The sequence below is a fragment of the Chlorocebus sabaeus genome, chromosome 15, assembly GCF_047675955.1.
Source record: "Chlorocebus sabaeus isolate Y175 chromosome 15, mChlSab1.0.hap1, whole genome shotgun sequence".
Classification (NCBI taxonomy): domain Eukaryota; kingdom Metazoa; phylum Chordata; class Mammalia; order Primates; family Cercopithecidae; genus Chlorocebus; species Chlorocebus sabaeus.
The window spans coordinates 19,124,942-19,142,252 of record NC_132918.1 but is presented as its reverse complement, the minus strand read 5'-3'; the positions used below and the strand labels follow the sequence as shown (position 1 = coordinate 19,142,252).

The following is a 17,311-nucleotide window of genomic DNA, read 5'->3' as shown; positions in this document are numbered from 1 at the left end:
TGATACAATTCAATTACCTGAACTGAAGTGATTGAATTGTATCACTTATTGTGATAGTGAGTTCTCATGAGATCTGATGGTTTTATAAGGGGGGCTTTTCCCCCTTTGCATGGCACTTCTCCTTCCTGCCATGATGTGAAGAAGGACATGCTTACTTCCCTTTCTGCCATAATTGTAAGTTTCCTGAGGGCTCCCTAGCCATGATGAACTGTGAGTCAATTAAACCTCTTTCCTCTAAAAATTACCCAGTCTTCGGTATGACTTTATTAGCAGGATGAGAACAGGCTAATAAAGACACAAACACAAGCACAAGGGCAGGCAAGGGCCAAGATTGGATTCTAGGACTGAGGAACGCTGTGGGTACAGAGCAGAAGTGCAGCTACCAGAATGGGGACCCAAGCAAGGGTGATCTTATTTTGAGCAGTACCTCCTTGTGTCACCCAGTCTTGGTTCTAGAGACTTGGAAAGTAAGCCTGTAAATGGAAACAGGCCAGCCAGAGAGGGGAAAAGGGAACTGGGAAGCAGGCCAGGCTCCAGTCACCAGGTGGTTCTAATTACCACCTAGATAAATCCCCCTCAAGTCCTTCCCTCCTCCCTCTACAGCTTCACCGCTGTGCTTGTTCAGGCTCCCAGCTTCAGCTTTACCTCCTCCTGAAAGCCATCTCTCTTTCCCAGTAAAGGCCTGGTTCCTACAGTTCCTATATCCCAGGAGTTCTCAACTTTGACTGTGTCCAAATGGATAATTTTTTTTTTTTTTTTTAACTTTAAGTTTTGGGATACATGTGCAGAATGTGCAGGTTTGGTACACAGATATACATATGCCATGGTAGTTTGCTGCACCTATCAATTTTTCATCTAAGTTTTAAGTCCTGCATACATTAGGTATTTGTTCTAATGCTCTTCTTCCCCTTCCCCCTCCCAGTCCCTGACAGGCCCCACTGTGTGTTGTTCCCCTCCCTATGTCCATGGGTTCTCATTGTTCAACTCTCACTTATGAGTGAGAACATGCGGTATTTGGCTTTCTGTTCCTGTGTTAGTTTGCTGAGAATGATGGCTTCCAGCTTCATCCTTGTCCCTGCAAAGGACATGATCTCATTCTTTTTTATGGCTATGTAGTATTCCATGGTGTATATGTGCCACATATTCTTTATCCAGTCTATCATTGATGGGCATTTGTGTTGGTTCCAAGTTTTTGCTATTATAAGTAGTGCTGCAATAAACATATGTGTGTGTGTTTTATAGTGGAATGATTTATAACTCTTTGGGTATATACTCATTAAAGGAATTGCTGGGTCAAATGGTATTTCTGGTTCTAGATCCTTGAGAATTCACCACCCGGTCTTCCACAATGGTTGAACTAATTTACATTCCCAGCAGCAGTGTAAAAGCGTCCCTCTTTCTCCATAGCCTTGCCAGCATCTGTTGTTTCCTGACTTTTTAATAATCACCATTCTGACTGGCATGAGATGGTATCTCATTGTGGTTTTGATTTGCATTTCTCTAATGACCAGTGATGATGAGCTTTTTTTCATATGTTTGTTGGCTGCATAAATGTCTTTTGTTTTTTTTTATTGTACTTTAAGTTCTAGGGTACATGTGCACAATGTGCAGGTTTGTTACATATGTATACATGTGCCATGTTGCTGTGCTGCACCCACTAATAAATGTCTTCTTTTGAGAAGTGTCTGTTCATATCTTTGGCCACTCTTTGATGGGGTTGTTTGTTTGTTTCTTGTAAATTTGTTTAAGTTATTTGTAGATTGTGGATATCAGATCTTTGTCAGATGGGCAGATTGCAAAGGTTTTCTCCTGTTCTGTAGGTTGCCTGTTCACTCTGCAGATAGTTTCTTTTGCTGTACAGAAGCTCTTTTGTTTAGTTAGATTCCATTTGTCAATTTTGGCTTTTGTTGCAGTTGCTTTTGGTGTTTTATTCATGAAATCTTTGCCCATGCCTATGTCCTGAATGGTATTGTCTAGGTTTTCTTCTAGCGTTTTTATAATTTCAGTTTTACATTTAAGTCTTTAATCCATCTTGAGTTAATTTTTGGATAAGGTGTAAGGAAGGGATCCAGTTTCAGTTTTCTACATATGACTAGCCAGTTTTCCCAGCACCATTTATTAAACAGGGAATCCTTTCCCCATTTGTGTTTTTGTCAGGTCTGTCAAAGATTAGATGGTATAGATGTGTGGTGTTATTTCTGAGGCCTCTGTTCTGTTCCATTGGTCTATATATCTGTTTTGGTACCAGTACCATGCTGTTTTGGTTACCGTAGTCTTGTAGTAGGGTATGAAGTCAGGTAACATAATGCCTCCAGCTTTGTTCTTTTTGCTTAGGATGGTCTTGGTTATATGTGCTCTTTTTTTGTTCCATATGAAATTTAAAGTAGTTTCTTTTTTTTAAAATTCTGTGAAGAAAGTCAGTGGTAGCTTGATGGGATTTCCAGTGATGGGAATAGCATTGAATCTATAAATTACTTTGGGCAATATGGCCATTTTCATTGATTCTTTCCTATCCAGGAGCATGGAATGTTTTTCCATTTGTTTGTGTCCTCTCTTATTTCCTTGAGCAGTGGTTTGTAGTTCTCCTTGAAGAAGTCCTTCACATCTTTTGTAAGTTGTATTCTTAGGTATTTTATTCTCTTTGTAGCAACTGTGAATGGGAGTTCATTCATGATTTGGTTCTCTGCTTGTCTATTGTTGGTGTATAGAAATTCTTATAATTTTTACACATTGATTTTGTATCTTGAGACTTTGTTGAAGTTGCTTATCAGCTTAAAGAGTTTTTGGGCTGAGACACTGGGGTTTTCTAAATACACAATCATGTCATCTGCAAACACAGATGATTTGACTTCCTCTCTTCCTATTTGAATATGCATTGTTTCTTTCTCTTGCCTGATTGCCCTGGCTAGAACTTCCAATACTATGTTGAATAGGAGTGGTGAGAGACAGCATTCTTGTCTTGCACTGGTTTTCAAAGGGAATACTTCCAGTTTTTGCCCATCCAGTATAATATTGGCTATGGGTTTGTCATAAATAGCTCTTATTATTTTGAGATACGTTCCATCAATACCTAGTTTATTGAGAGTTTTTAGCATGAAGGGATGTTGAATTTTATCAAAGGCCTTTTCTGCATCTATTGAGATAATCGTGTGGTTTTTTGTTTGTTTATTTTTGAGATGGAGTCTTGCTCTGTTGCCCAGGCTGGAGTGCAGTGGTGCTATCTGGGCTCACTGCAGGCTCCACCCCCTGGGTTCATGCCATTCTCCTTCCTCAGCCTCCCGAGTAGCTGGGACTACAGGCACCCACCACCTCGCCCAGCTAATTTTTTTTTTTTGTATTTTTAGTGGAGATGTGGTTTCACCGTGTTAGCCAGGATGGTCTTGATCTCCTGACCTTGTGATCTGCCTGCCTCGGCCTCCCAAAGTGCTGGGATTACAGGCGTGAGCCACCACGCCCAACCAATCATGTGGTTTTTGTCATTGGTTCTGTTTATGTGATAGATTACATTTACTAATTTGCATATGTTGAACCAGCCTTGCATCCCAGGGATGAAGCCGATTTGATCATGGTGGATAAGCTTTTTAATGTACTGCTGGATTCGGTTTGCCAGTATTTTATTGAGGATTTTCACATCAATGTTCATCAGGGATATTGGCCTGAAATTTTCTTTTTTTGTTGTGTCTGTGCCAGGCTTTGGTATCAGGATGATGATGGCCTCATAAAATGAGTTAGAGAGGAGTCCCTCTTTTTCTCTTGTTTGGAATAGTTTCAGAAGGAATGGTACCAGCTCCTCTTTGTACCTCTGGTCGAATTCAGCCATGAATCCATCTGGTTCTGGGCTTTTTTTGGTTGGTCAGCTATTAATTAGTGCCTCAATTTCAGAACTTGTTATTGGTATGTTCAGGAATTCGACTTCTTCCTGGTTTAGTTTTTGGAGGGTGTATGTGTTCAGGGATTCATCCATTTCTTCTATATTTTCTAGTTTATTTGCACAGAGGTGTTTATAGTATTCTCTGATGATAGTTTGTATTTCTGTGGGATCAGTGATGATATCCCCTTTATCATTTTTTATTGAGTCTATTTGATTCTTCTCTCTTTTCTTCTTTATTAGTCTGGCTAGCCATCTATTTCTTTTGTTAATCTTTTCAAAAAACCAGCTCCTGGATTCATTGATTTTTTTGAAGGGTTTTTCATGTCTCCATCTTCTTCAGTTCTGCTCTGATCTTAGTTATTTCTTGTCTTCGGCTAGCTTTTGAATTTGTTTGCTCTTGCTTCTCTAGTTCTTTTAATTGTGATGTTAGGGTGTCGATTTTAGATCTTTCCCACTTTCCCATGTGGGCATTTAGTGCTATAAATTTCCCTCTTAACACTGCTTTAGCTGTGTCCCAGAGATTCTGGTACATTGTCTCTGTGTTCTCATTGGTTTCAAAGAACTTCTTGATTTCTTCCTTAATTTCGTTATTTACTCGGGAATCATTCAGAAACAGCTTGTTCAATTTCCATGTAGTTGTGCAGTTTTGAGTGAGTTTCTTAATCCTGAGTTCTAATTTGATTGCAGTGTGGTCTGAGGGACTGTTTGTTATGATTTCCATTCCTTTGCACTTTCTGGGGAGTGTTTTACTTCCAATTATGTGGATAATTTTACAATAAGTGCTATGTGGCACTGAGAAGAATGTATATTCTGTTGATTTGGGGTGCAGAGTTCTAAAGATGTCTATTAGGTCCACTTGGTTCAGAGCTGAGTTCAAGTCCTGAATATCTTTGTTAATTTTCTGTCTCATTGATCTTTCTAATATTGACAGTGGAGTGTTAAAGTCTCCCACTATTAATGTGTGGGAGCCTTAGTCTCTTTGCAGGTCTCTTAGAACTTGTTTTATGAATCTGGGTGCTCCTATATTGGGTGCATATATATTTAGGATAGTTAGCTCTTCTCGTTGAATTGATCCCTTTACCACTATGTGATGCCCTTGTTTTGTCTTTTTTGATCTTTGTTGGTTTAAAGCCTGTTTTATCAGAGACTAGTATTGCAACCTGTTTTTTTTTTTCTCTTCATTTGCTTGACAAATATTCCTCCATCTCTTTATTTTGAGCCTATGTATGTCTTTGCATGTGAGATGGGTGTCCTGAATACAGCATATGGATGGGTCTTGACTCTTCATCTAATTTGCCGGTCTGTGTCTTTTAATTGGGGCATTTAGCTCATATTTAAGGTTGATATTATTATGTGTGAATTTGATCCTGCCAGAATGATGCTAGCTAGTTATTTTGCCCATTATTTGGTGCAGTTTCTTCATAGTGTCATTGGTCTTTGTATTTTGGTGTGCTTTTGCAGTGGCCAGTACCCGTTTTTCCTTTCCATAATGAGTGCTTCCTTCAGTAGCTCTTGTAAGGCAGGCACGGTGGTGACAAAAGCCCTCAGCATTTGCTTGTCTGTAAAGGATTTTATTTCTCCTTCACTCATGAAGCTTAGTTTGGGTGGATATGAAATTCTGGGTTGAAAATTCTTTTCTTTAAGAATGTTGAATACTGGCCCCCACTCTCTTCTGGCTTGTAGGGTTTCTGCAGAGCAGTCCACTGTTATTCTGATGGCTTCTCTTTGGAGGTAACCTGACCTTTTTCTCTGGCTGCCTTTAACAGTTTTTCCTTCCTTTCAACCTTGGAGACTCTGACAATAATGTGTCTTGGTGTTGGTCTTCTTATGGAGTATCTTAGTAGTGTTCTCTGTATTTCCTGTATTTGAATGTTGGCCTCTCTTGCTAGGCTGGGGAAGTTATGCTGAATAATATCCTGAAGTGTGTTTTCCAACTTGGTTCCATTCTCCTTGTCACTTTCAGGTACACCAGTCACTCATATGTTTGGTCTTTTCACATAGTCCCATACTTCTTGGAGGCTTTGCTCATTCCTTTTCATTCTTTTTTCTCTACTCTCATCTGCATGCCTTATTTCAGCACGATGGTATTCAATCTCTGATATCCTTTCTTCCACTTGATCAATTTGGCTATTGATACTCGGGTATGCTTCACGGGGTTCTTGTACTATGTTTTTCAGCTCCATCAGGTCATCTATGTTCTCTAAACTGGTTATTCTAGTGAGCCGTTTCTGTAACCTTTCATCAAATTTCATAACTTCCGTGCATTGGATTAGAACATGCTCCTTTAGCTAAGAGGAGTTTGTCTTTACCCACCTTCTGAAGCTTACTTCTGTCAATTCGTCAATCTAATTCTCCATCCAGTTTTGTGCCCTTGCTGGAGAGGAGTTGTGATCATTTGGAGAAGAAGAGGCATTCTGGCTTTTGGAATTTTCAGAGTTATGCACTGGTCTTTCCTCATCTTCCTGGATTTATCTACCTTTGATCTTTGAGGCTGATTACCTTTGAATGGGGTTTTTGTGGGGGGGTCTTTTTTGTTGTTTTTGTTGTTGTAGTTGCTTTCTGTTTGTTAGTTTTTCTTCTAACAGTCAGGCCCCTCTTCTGCAGGTCTGCTGCAGTTTGCTGGAGGTCCACTCCAGACAGTGTTTGCCTGGGTATCACCAGTGGAGGCTGCAAAACAGTAAAGATTGCTGCCTACTTCTTTCTCTGAAAGCTTCATTCCAGAGGAGCACCTGCTAGATGCCAGTTGGAGCTCTCCTGTATGAGGTGTCTGTCGACCCCTGTCGGGAGGTCTCTCCCAGTCAGGAGGCTCGGGGGCCAGGGACCCACTTGAGGAGGCAGTTTGTCCCTTAGCAGAGCTGGTGTGCTGTGCTGGGAGGATCTCCCTTGTCAGGATCATCTGCTCTCTTGAGAGCCAGCAGGCAGGAAAGATTAAATCTGCTGAAGCAGTGCCTACAGTCACCCCTCCCCCCAGGTGCTCTGGCCTAGGTAGATGAGTTTTATCTGTAAGCCCCTGATGGGGGCTGCTGCATTTCCTGTAGAGATGCCCTGCCTGGTGACAGGAATCTAGAGAAGCAGTCTGGCCACAGCCACTTTGCCATGTTGTGGTGAATTCTGCCCAGTCGAAACCTCCCAGTCTCCTTAGCATTGTCAGGGGAAAACTGCCTACTAAAGTCTCAGTGATGGTGGATACCCTTCTGCTCACCAAGCTCCATCATCCCAGGTCAACTCCAGACTTCTATGCTGGCAGCGAGAATTTTAAGCCAGTGGTTCTTGGCTTGCTGGACTTTGTTGGAGTGGGAACCGCTGAGTGAGACCACTTGGCTCCCTAACTTCAGGCCCCTTTCCAGGGGAGTGGATGGTTTCCTGTCTCACTGGGGTTCTAGGCGCCACTGGAGTAGGAAAAAACTCCTGCGGCTAGCTCAGTGCCTGCCTAAACAGCCACCCAATTTTGTGCTTGAAACTCAGGGCTCTGGTGGTGTAGGTTCACAGAGGAATCTATTAATCTGTGGATTGCAAAGATCTGTGGGTAAAGCATAGTACCCACTATGGGTGGGTAGCACTGTCCCTTATGGTTTCCCTTGGCTGGGGGAGGGAGGTCCCCCGGCTCCTTGCACTTCCCAGGTAAAGCCATGCCCCACCCTGCTTCTGCTCGCTCTCTGTGGGTTGCACCCACTGCCTAACCAGTTCCATGAGATGAACTGGTACCTCATTTGGAAATGCAGAAATCACCCGCCTTCTGCATTGGTCTCTCTGGAAGCTGCAGACCAGAGATGTTCCCATTCGGCTATCTTGGCCCTTACCCAAATGGAGAATTTTTTAAACTACTGATGGCAAGGCCCCACTCCAGACTGATTAAATCAGCAGGTCTGTCCTATGCATGCTAATGTATTTGGCTGATGTCATGATGTCTGCATCTTATTTTCCAAAGCGTTATGTGTGTGTTTATATTTCTATATCTATCTATTTAAATGTTACTATGTATATAAATATGTGTATTGTACTATTATTCCACATTTTCTGTATGTTTGACATTTTTCAAAATAAAGATTGAGAAAAAATGATGAGTATCTCCAGGATTGTCTGGGTCATCTGTCTTCACAAAGTTTCTGTGTGGTGCTCCTGTCCAGAGCTAGCGAGGTTGAGGGCACTTACCGTTTGACACACTGCTTTGACTCTGACTCCCCTAGGAGACTGTCCTATCCTGAGGACAGGGGCCTCATGTGTCTCAGAACTTTGCATTCCCCTATCCCCCAGCCCTAGAATGTGCCTGGCATATAATGGGCATTGAATACATACTTCTTGAGCATAACCAAAAGGAAGTTACATTCAGGGCAGATAGGTGAATATGTATTTATTATTCTTTCAATCAATCAATCAATCTTTTGTCACTTATGGAGTGCCTATTGTTTCATGCATGTTTTAGGCACAATGGATCATCTAATGATCTGCAAGGTTTCTCACTCTTGTCAGTATGCAGATTTTGGCCCAGTTAATTTTTTGTTGTAGGGGGCTGTCCTGTGCATTGTAGGATGCTTAGCAGCATTTTTTATCTTTGCCCACTAGATGATAGTAGCGACATACCTCCAACCTCACAAGTTGTGTTAATCAAAACTTTCTCCAGACACTACCAAATGTCCTCTGGGAGCAAAATTTTAACCTCCAGTTAAAAAGCACTGATCTTTAAGACAGCCTGCCTTTAAAAAATCTGAACAGTAATGAAGGAAACAGATATATATACACGTGTGTGTGTGTGTGTGTGCAATGAAAGATAAGATGTGTGAAGGACTGTAATGTATCAGAATGTTATGAAGCATAAGAAGAGAAAAAGTTAACTCCATTTGGAGGCATTTGGGAAGACATTATTGTAAGCACTGGGTTTGGGTTTTAGTAGCTTTATGGATGGGAAGCTCTTTCTTTTATTTTTATTTTTATTTTTATTTTATTTATTATTATTATTATACTTTAAGTTCTAGGGTACATGTGCATAACGTGCAGGTTTGTTACATATGTATACTTGTGCCATGTTGCTGTGCTGCACCCATCAACTCGTCAGCACCCATCAACTCATCATTTACATCAGGTATAACTCCCAGTGCAATCCCTCCCCCCTCCCCCCTCCCCCCTCCCCATGATAGGCCCCGGTGTGTGATGTTCCCCTTCCCGAGTCCAAGTGATCTCATTGTTCAGTTCCCACCTATGAGTGAGAACATGCGGTGTTTGGTTTTCTGTTCTTGTGATAGTTTGCTAAGAATGATGGTTTCCAGGGAAGCTCTTTCAATGCAATTTCCTTTCCTAAGCTTCTGCCAGCTTACGTCTATACAGCCTGTGGTCACCTGTGGCATCTTCTGAACCTTGTTTCTTAGACGAAGAAACTGAATCCAAGCGAGTTTGGATTACTTGAGGTAAGAGGTGGTTTACAATACAGACCTTGGAACCAGACTGCCTGGCTTTGAATCCTAGTTCTACCAATTTCCAGTCGTGAGCTTAGGGCTTGTGATTTAACCTCTTAACACCTCAGTGTCCATATATGGAAAATGGAGCTAATAATAGCTTCTATCATCTCATAGAGTTTTAGTTAGAAATTTACATGTGTCAAATGTTTAGAACAGCACCTGGCCTCCATATATACATATAAAACTATAGAAGTGTTTGCTACTATCAATATTGTTACCAGAGCCATCCAGCAACTTGATGGCTGAGGTGAAGTGATAAATTGGATCTGCAGTCTCCTGGCCCAGGGTTTTCTCCACTGCAAAGTCTTTTTGCTATTTAAGCAAAAAGAAATCAGTGATGGCTCAACTGGCACCACTGGGAAAGGCACATCCCATGAGCACCATTCTCTGTTTAAACTTCACCATCCAGTAGAAATATTATTCAAGTCACATATGTAGATTTTCTAGTAGCCACATGAAAAAAGAAAAATGGACGAAATTAATTTTAGTAATACATCTTATTTTTGCCCAATATATAAAAATATTAACATTTCAATATGTAATCAATAAAAATTATTAATGAGATGTTTACATTGTTTTTTTCCATACTAAGTCTAGGAATCCAGAGTGTACACATACAGCATATCTCAAGGAGCCACTTTTCAAGTGCTCAATAGGCGCACGTGGCTACCATACTGGAGAGTACAGATTTTCTAAACACTGCAAAGGGCTTTCACAGTGGCCGGACATTCATATTATTTCTGACTATGCCTAGGGGATGATAAATCAGAGCAAACAGTAAAAGTCTTCTGGAGTTTTTTGCAGGACACTGGACGCTCTCCCTCTCCCTCTCTTCTTCTCCTTCTCCTTCTCCTTCTCCTTCTCCTTCTTCTTGAAAGCCAGTTGATTACTGCTTTGGGGGCAGGCAACTCAGAAGCTCTTGGTGGGGCGGGTCCGCGTCCTCTTCACCATCACAGGCTTCTGGCTGCGCAGGATGGCGCTGGCCTTGCTGAAGGCAGTCATGGCAGGTCAGGACGGTACTTGTTCTTGCAGATCATGTGTCTGAGGCTGCTGAACTTGGCGCTAGCGTTCTTGTTGATAATGGTCCGCCCACAGGAGGCAGCAGGCGTCCGCTGGCCGCATCTCCGCTTCGTGACCACTAGAACACCTTGCCATTGGCTGCCGGCGCCACGCCCACAGTCTTGCAGCGAATCAGGCCGTTGTAGCGGAAGGAGTTGCGGGCCTTCAAGTTATTGGGCTCGGTGCTGTAGGTCTGCTTATTCCTCTTGATCAGGAAACCGGGGCAGTTCCGCACGACCATCCATTGCAGATGCGCAGACGTGGCAGCGGCTCCTCTCGCAGTGAAGGCGGGAGACCGAAGGAGCTGGATCCTCTTCTTGCTTGTTCCTATCCCAACCTCAACAAAATAAGGCGACTATATTTTTTTAAATGGTAGTTCATTCATTCATTAACCTTTCCAACCTTGATTTAACTTGAGTACAGCTTTCAATAAATCATGACACAACAGTTCCAGATGCCACCCCTCAAGATGTTCAGAGGCACATACGCAACCTCTGTAAGCCCTGAGCTCCTGCTTACCCTGCCAGATGAAGCCTTGACACCTCTTTCCATGGCAAGCCTGGAGCCTCCTGCTCTGACTCTGCTGGTGGTGACCTCAGATTGCCTCCTAGGTCCTCCTGAGTGAGCCAGCATCATCTGCTCCTCTACCACCCCAGGACTGGGGAAAGGGATGGAGGCTGAGAACAATTAGCGACCTGTCTGAGGCCAGGCAGAAATTTGTCACCACTGATGGAACACAAGCTGGCAGGCCCTGGGTGGCCTCTTTAAAATGCTCTGCAGTGCAAGCATTGCACACTCCTGGCATTTTTGTAAGGGGAGTGTCCAGGACAATAATAAAGAAATTCTTACCGTGCTTATTGTGAGTCACATGCTGTTTTTAGTGCTTACTTAACTGACAAAATCCTCACCGCAGCCCACTGAGGCTGCTGGTCTTATTAATCTCACTTTACAGATGAGGAAACTGAGATCTGGAGAAGTACATGGCTTGCGTAAGGTCACAGAGATATAAGAGGCAAAGAGGAGTCAAACCCAGAGTCTGAGTGCCTCGTTGTGCCACAGTGAACCCTTCAGACTTGGGTTGGGCCACCAGCCTTTACTTCTCAGCAAGAAATGTAGGCTCCAAGAGGACACGGTTTCTGTGCTTTTGTTCTCTGCTTTGTCCTCACCACCTAGAACCTATTGGTTGACTGGCTGCCACCTCCTTGCTGCTAGTGGTGTCCAATCTTAGCTCTAGACCACAACTCAGGCCGATGGTTGTCCCCCTGGGCTTTTGTTGTCCTGCGTATGATCTGACTTTGACTTCATGCCTTGCCTACTGGTTGCACATGATTTTTGGCCTCTATGTAAGTGACCTGAGACCTGCCCCAAGAGAGGCGTTCAGTTGCTTGAGGCAACTCAGGCTCAAAGCAGATCTGATCTTGGCATAAGCACATTGAGTCTTATTTCCCTACCCTCTGAATGATGAGACTGGATCAGGTGAGGCTGGAGTATCAATGTTTCCACCCCTTCGCTCCTGGAAGGTTGGGATTGGGGGATGGAAGATGGGGATAGGGTACAGACTGATGGTACAAGGATTTCTGTGTGCAAGAAAATGTACTCCATGCCATCCTTTATGGGTGGTTACAGAGAGGAGTGCCTGGCACCAGTTACCCATCCAAAGACATTTATAGTCTAGCCTGGATGTAGCAGGTTCCCAGTTGCCCTCCTCCTCCCACCCCTGGCTCTAGCCCAGGCCAGCCTGACTCCAGGCTCCACGCTGTTTCCACACTGGCTGTTGGTGCAGGCCCACCTGAGGAGAAATCACCCTGGCTCCCTTTCCACTCCCCTAACATCTTGCTTTCTGCATCTTAAGACCTCCTGATCTTCCTTCATCTGAATAAGCACAAAGGGCCCCTTGAATGGTGGAGAGTCTCAAAAGGCACAGTCTCAGGAGGGCTCTGGAGAGCACAGGGGCCCCTCTTGTCGAGAACCTGCAGACTAGCTGTTCCACTTTTCCCCCTGTGCAGGCTTGGGTTCCCATCTCAGGATGTGCACAGGCCCCAAGTCTGGGCCCTCACACTTTGTATCCTGCCTTCAGTGGGAATAAGGGATCCCAGGTGAGGAGGCCTGCAACTTTGCGGGGAGAGGCTGGAGAGCTGGGTTGGGTGGGACACAGGACCAGCTAAACCCAAGTCTATGGGCAGGTTTCTTCCTTGAACCTGTTATCCTTTGATTCTCATATGAGGATGTTCCCATGATACCACAGGGCACTGACCAATTCTTTCTCTCATGCACATACATGTGTGCACATGCCCAGATACACACACACACACACACACACACCCCACCAAGCCCCAGATCTGAGGTCTTCCAAAAGGGCATGAGGGCAAACCTCTCAGAGGATTTAATGTCATGCTTCCAAATGTGCTCAAACAAAGTCATCTATCTGGAAACTCTATTTCTCCCAGAGGCTGTTATTCTTTAACTCCCTCAAAATAGGGGTCAGTGACTCTAAATGCAGAGTGACAGTTAACCAACTGTGTAACATCAGCCTTAAGGTTCAAAGGCCTTAATGGAAAAGCCAACTTTTACCTCAAGCATTAGCAGACCAGATGTGGTTTGCAGAACCTTCTGGAGCTTTAAACAGTCGGATGCTATCTGTCCCTTCCGGGGGCACCCTGGTCAGTCAGGATACAGACTTCAGACAGGGGGCCTCTCTCACCACAGCCTGATGGCTCTTCTTCCAAAGGGCTTCCATGCTTTCATTCTTTGCCAACAAACACAACTGAAATCAGGAGCTCTGGATGCATCCTGGACAAGGGAGACACAACGCAAATCCCTTTAACAGATTGTGGACATGGTGAGCTAGACATGGAGACAGGCCCAGAGCACAGAGAGAGCTGGGATAAAGAATGTCTACCACAACCCAGGGGAGGCCTGGGTTTCAGGAGCAGGTAACCGCAGGCCAAGTCTTGAGGGGTGAGTAGGAGTTAGTCAGAGAATCCCTGGCAGAAAAGACAGCCAAGTGTGCAGGTGTGGTCAGCATTGCCGGAGGGTCAGCTAGAACACCCGTGGCAGAGACAAGTTGCAGCCCCCAGGTAGCCATCATGGAAAGCTTTGTGTGCTGTGGCAGGGAGCTTGAACTTCATCCTGAAGGCAATGAAGCTGCAGGAGAGCATTGTAACTAAGGCAGTAACACAGACAAACAATCGTAATAGCTAACATTTGGAAAATGAATACTTTTTAGATGTCACGTATTGTTCTAAGTGCTTTGCATGTATTTGTTAACTTATTTAATCCTTTGCAGCAGCCGTATAGAACAATACTGATATTATTCCCATGTGACTGCTGAGGAAACTGAGGCATGGAGTGCCCACACAGTCATCTAGCTCCTAAGTTGTGGGCTGGTATTTGAACCTAGGAAGTTTGATTCTTGAGCTCACTCTTTCAGTCACTCTGCTATTATTTATAATTTTGTAGCCATCTCTGTTCAAAAGGGATTTTAGGTGATTTATAATATAACATAGTGCACAGCAAGCAAACTAAAAATAAAATTCAAAATGAAAGAGAGAACAGAAACAGAAAAGCAAGGAGACATTTGTGGCAAGAATTCAAGATGGGAAATCACTGAACTTGAGCCCTAGTTTTTATCTGATTTTTTTGACAAAAAAGTGTGAAATTGTCAAGTTACAATCCAACTGCTCTTTGTGTGTTTATCAGGAGACACATGCTGCTTCTGCGTACTGAATTCTAGAAGGAAATTTGTTGTCTAGTCCCTGATATGAACTGTGACGTAATGCATAAGATGTATTAGCTTCCTAGGGCTACTATAACAATTGACAGCAAATTTGGTGGTTTAAAACAACAGAAATTTATTTTTTCACATTTCTGGAGGTCAGAGGTCCAAAATCAAGGTGTTGTCAGGGTTGGTTCCTTCTGGGGGCTGTGAGGGAGACTCCATTCCATGCCTCTCTCTCAGCTCTTGGTGGCTGCAGGCAATCCTTGGCGTTCCCTGGGTTGCATCACTTCAATTTCAGCCTCTATCTTCATATAGCTTTCTCTTCTGTGTCTTTGTGTCTCAAAACTCCCTCTGCTTCCTCTTATAAAGACATCAGTCATTGGATCAAGGGTCCAGCCTAAATCCAAGACGATCTCATCTTGAGATCTTTAGTTTAATTCCATTTGCCAAGACCTCATTTCCAGTAAATAAAGTCACGTTCATAGGTACCAGGGGTTAGGACTTGGATGTAACATTTTTGCATGCCACTATTCAACACACTCTGCAAATCATTTAATAGCAATTCTGCAAACAATAATTAGAAGGGGTTCTTTTATGGCTGTGTCTCACAGTGATAAAGCCAAGGATAGAGTTTTGTTTTGATTGCAATTTAGCTCACTTGATGGGTAGTTCCATCTAGTTTGGAGGCGTTTGCCTGTCCTCCAGAAAGGGCTCCTGAATTGAATGTCTTGTCAGCTATGTATCTTTGGTGGACAGAACTTCACTTGGAGTCAGGTGATTCACAGGACTCCTGGTATGAAGCAGAGTTTTTGTCTCAGACCCATTGATGGGAGGCTGCCTAATCTGGTACAGAAGTCCCTAACTTGGGCACAACTGAGAATCACCAGGGGAGATTTTGCAAAAACACATGCCACAGTTGCACGCAAGGCAAATGAAGCTGACTCTTTGACCTCTATTGTCCCTTCCCCTGTATTGACTTTCTAATGGGAATCTCCATTTGTGATGGGGTGGTTGGGATCCCCTGTAACAGGCTGTTGCTGGTTTCCTTTCAGTCTAGTGGCATGGGGAGGGTGAGAGGGGGGCACGTGATCTGTCACAGTAGGAGTGGCCTTGAGATTCTATTTGGATTTGCTTTTGTGGCTCCTTTCCAAAAAAGAATACATTTGTTCCTCTTTGAACTTTAATATCTTCATCTGTAAAGGGGAGTAAGCCAATTTATTTATTTATTTATTTTTTTGAGACAGGATCTTGCTCTTTTGCCCAGGCTGGTGTGCAGTGGTGCTATCTTCACTCACTGCGGCCCTGACCTCCTCGACTCAAGAGATTCTCTCACCTCAGCCTCCTGAGTAGCAGGGACTACAGGTATGCACTACCATACCAGGCTAATTTTTGTAGAGATGGGGTTTTGCCATGTTACCCAGGCTGATCTTGAACTCCTGAGCTCAAGTGATCCACCTCCCTCAGTCTCTCAAAATGCTGGGGTTACAGGCATGAGCCACTGTGCCCAGCCTGGGCAAGGCAATTTAACTCATAGAATTGTTATAAAGATTAAATGACACGTCATATGTAAAACACTCCACACAGTATCTGACGGATGTGGAGGAAGAGAGAACTGTACTAAGGGCATTGCTATTTGTTCCAGACCATTGGTGTGCCAGGGATTTCTGGTAATGACCACTCTTCAGTGGAGGAGAACAAGAAATAAACAACCACTCTGGCTCCTCTCTCCAGAACTGATGGAGAAAAGCCCTGACCACCTGGCCTTCTCTTCTCTTCTTGACAAAGTTATCGATTTCACCTTTGTTCTTCAGTAATCACTGTTCTCCAGGAGAAAAAGCTGTTTGTTTATTGAGACTCCTATGTCCTGCTGGAACAGTGAATATTGAGAAGGGGGCCTTAGGAAGCTCTGGTGAAAACCCAGGGCTCCTAATTCAGCCAGGTCCTCAGCTCACCCAAAGATCCGGCAAGCACTTCAGAACAAATCACCTGAAACCTGCATATTTCAATAATTTAATAGGACAGATTTCCCAGGGGTATTTTGAGGGCAGTAGCTCATTTTCAAGCAATAATTTTCCCAGAAGTAACAACCATATCTTTACACCGGGCCTTTCTTAGTTGAAGTTCATTATGGAAACAGCAATTCTTCTAAAATATTATCTACCCAAGGACTGGCATGCAAAGTCTTCCAGAATCTAGTCCCGGCCTACTTTCCAGATGAAACCATTGTCTACTGAACCTTCTATGCTGTAGCCATGTGTCTTCTTGGGCTGCCATAACAAAATACTTAGACTGGGTGGCTTAAGCAACAGAAGTTTATTTTCTCTCAGTTCCGGAGGCTAAAACCCCAAGATGAAAGTGCCAGTTTCTGGTGAGGGCTCCGTTTTTCGCTTGTAGGCAGCCACACTGTGTCCTCACAAGGTCTTTCCTTTGTTATAGCTCTCTGGTGTCTCTTCTCAGTAGGACACTAATCCTATTAAATCAGGGCCCCACCTTTATGACCTCATTTAGTCTTAACTACTTCCTTCCTTACTCTTATTACAGCCACAAATGGGGGGTTAGTCTTTCAACAGACGAATACTGGGAGGACACAACATTCCTTCCATGACACCAGGCTGTGGGTCCTCACGCAAGACTTGGGCTCTTCTACTACCAGGGCTTGGCTCCACTCATTTCCGTGACCTGGAATGGCTTTTGCCCCGTGAATCCATATTCCAACTCTCTCTGCTACGGATGCCATCTCCTCCACAAAACATTCTCGATCTCCTTCCCCATTCCTCCCCCAGTTGGAAGCGGAAGTTCTCCTGGCTTGTTTCGGGTTTACATAGGATTTCTTTTCTCTATTTCTCTCCTCGTATTCTTGTCCTGGCCCACTCTCTAGACTGTGGCTTTCAGTCCCGGCTGTGCAGAGTTATTTTAGAGATTTTAAAAGTTCCAATGCTAAGCCCAATTCCAGACCTCCTGAAGAAGAATCTCTGATGATGGGGCCCAGGATCACGTCTTAAGGATGAGACCGTATTAATACGTGGCAATGAGTGAGTGAAAGCAACTGCACTAGCAGCAAACTCTGTGGGAATGTCATCCTTGCAGAGAAAACATGGTGCCTTTCTGTGTTTGGTATTATTTCTTAGCTCTTTGCTGACATCGTCTTTAGTGGGACATTGCCTAGACCACCTGTCCACCAGGGTTCTGGGTGCAAGTTTGGCTCTGCCA

The 17,311-nt window shown here is 43.7% G+C and overlaps 1 pseudogene; it reads right to left on the bottom strand.

Moving 5' to 3' along the window:
• Positions 1-10,152: 10,152 nt before the first annotated feature.
• Positions 10,153-16,838, bottom strand: LOC103221261 (large ribosomal subunit protein eL28 pseudogene; annotated as a pseudogene).
• Between the last annotated feature and the right edge of the window lie 473 nt (positions 16,839-17,311).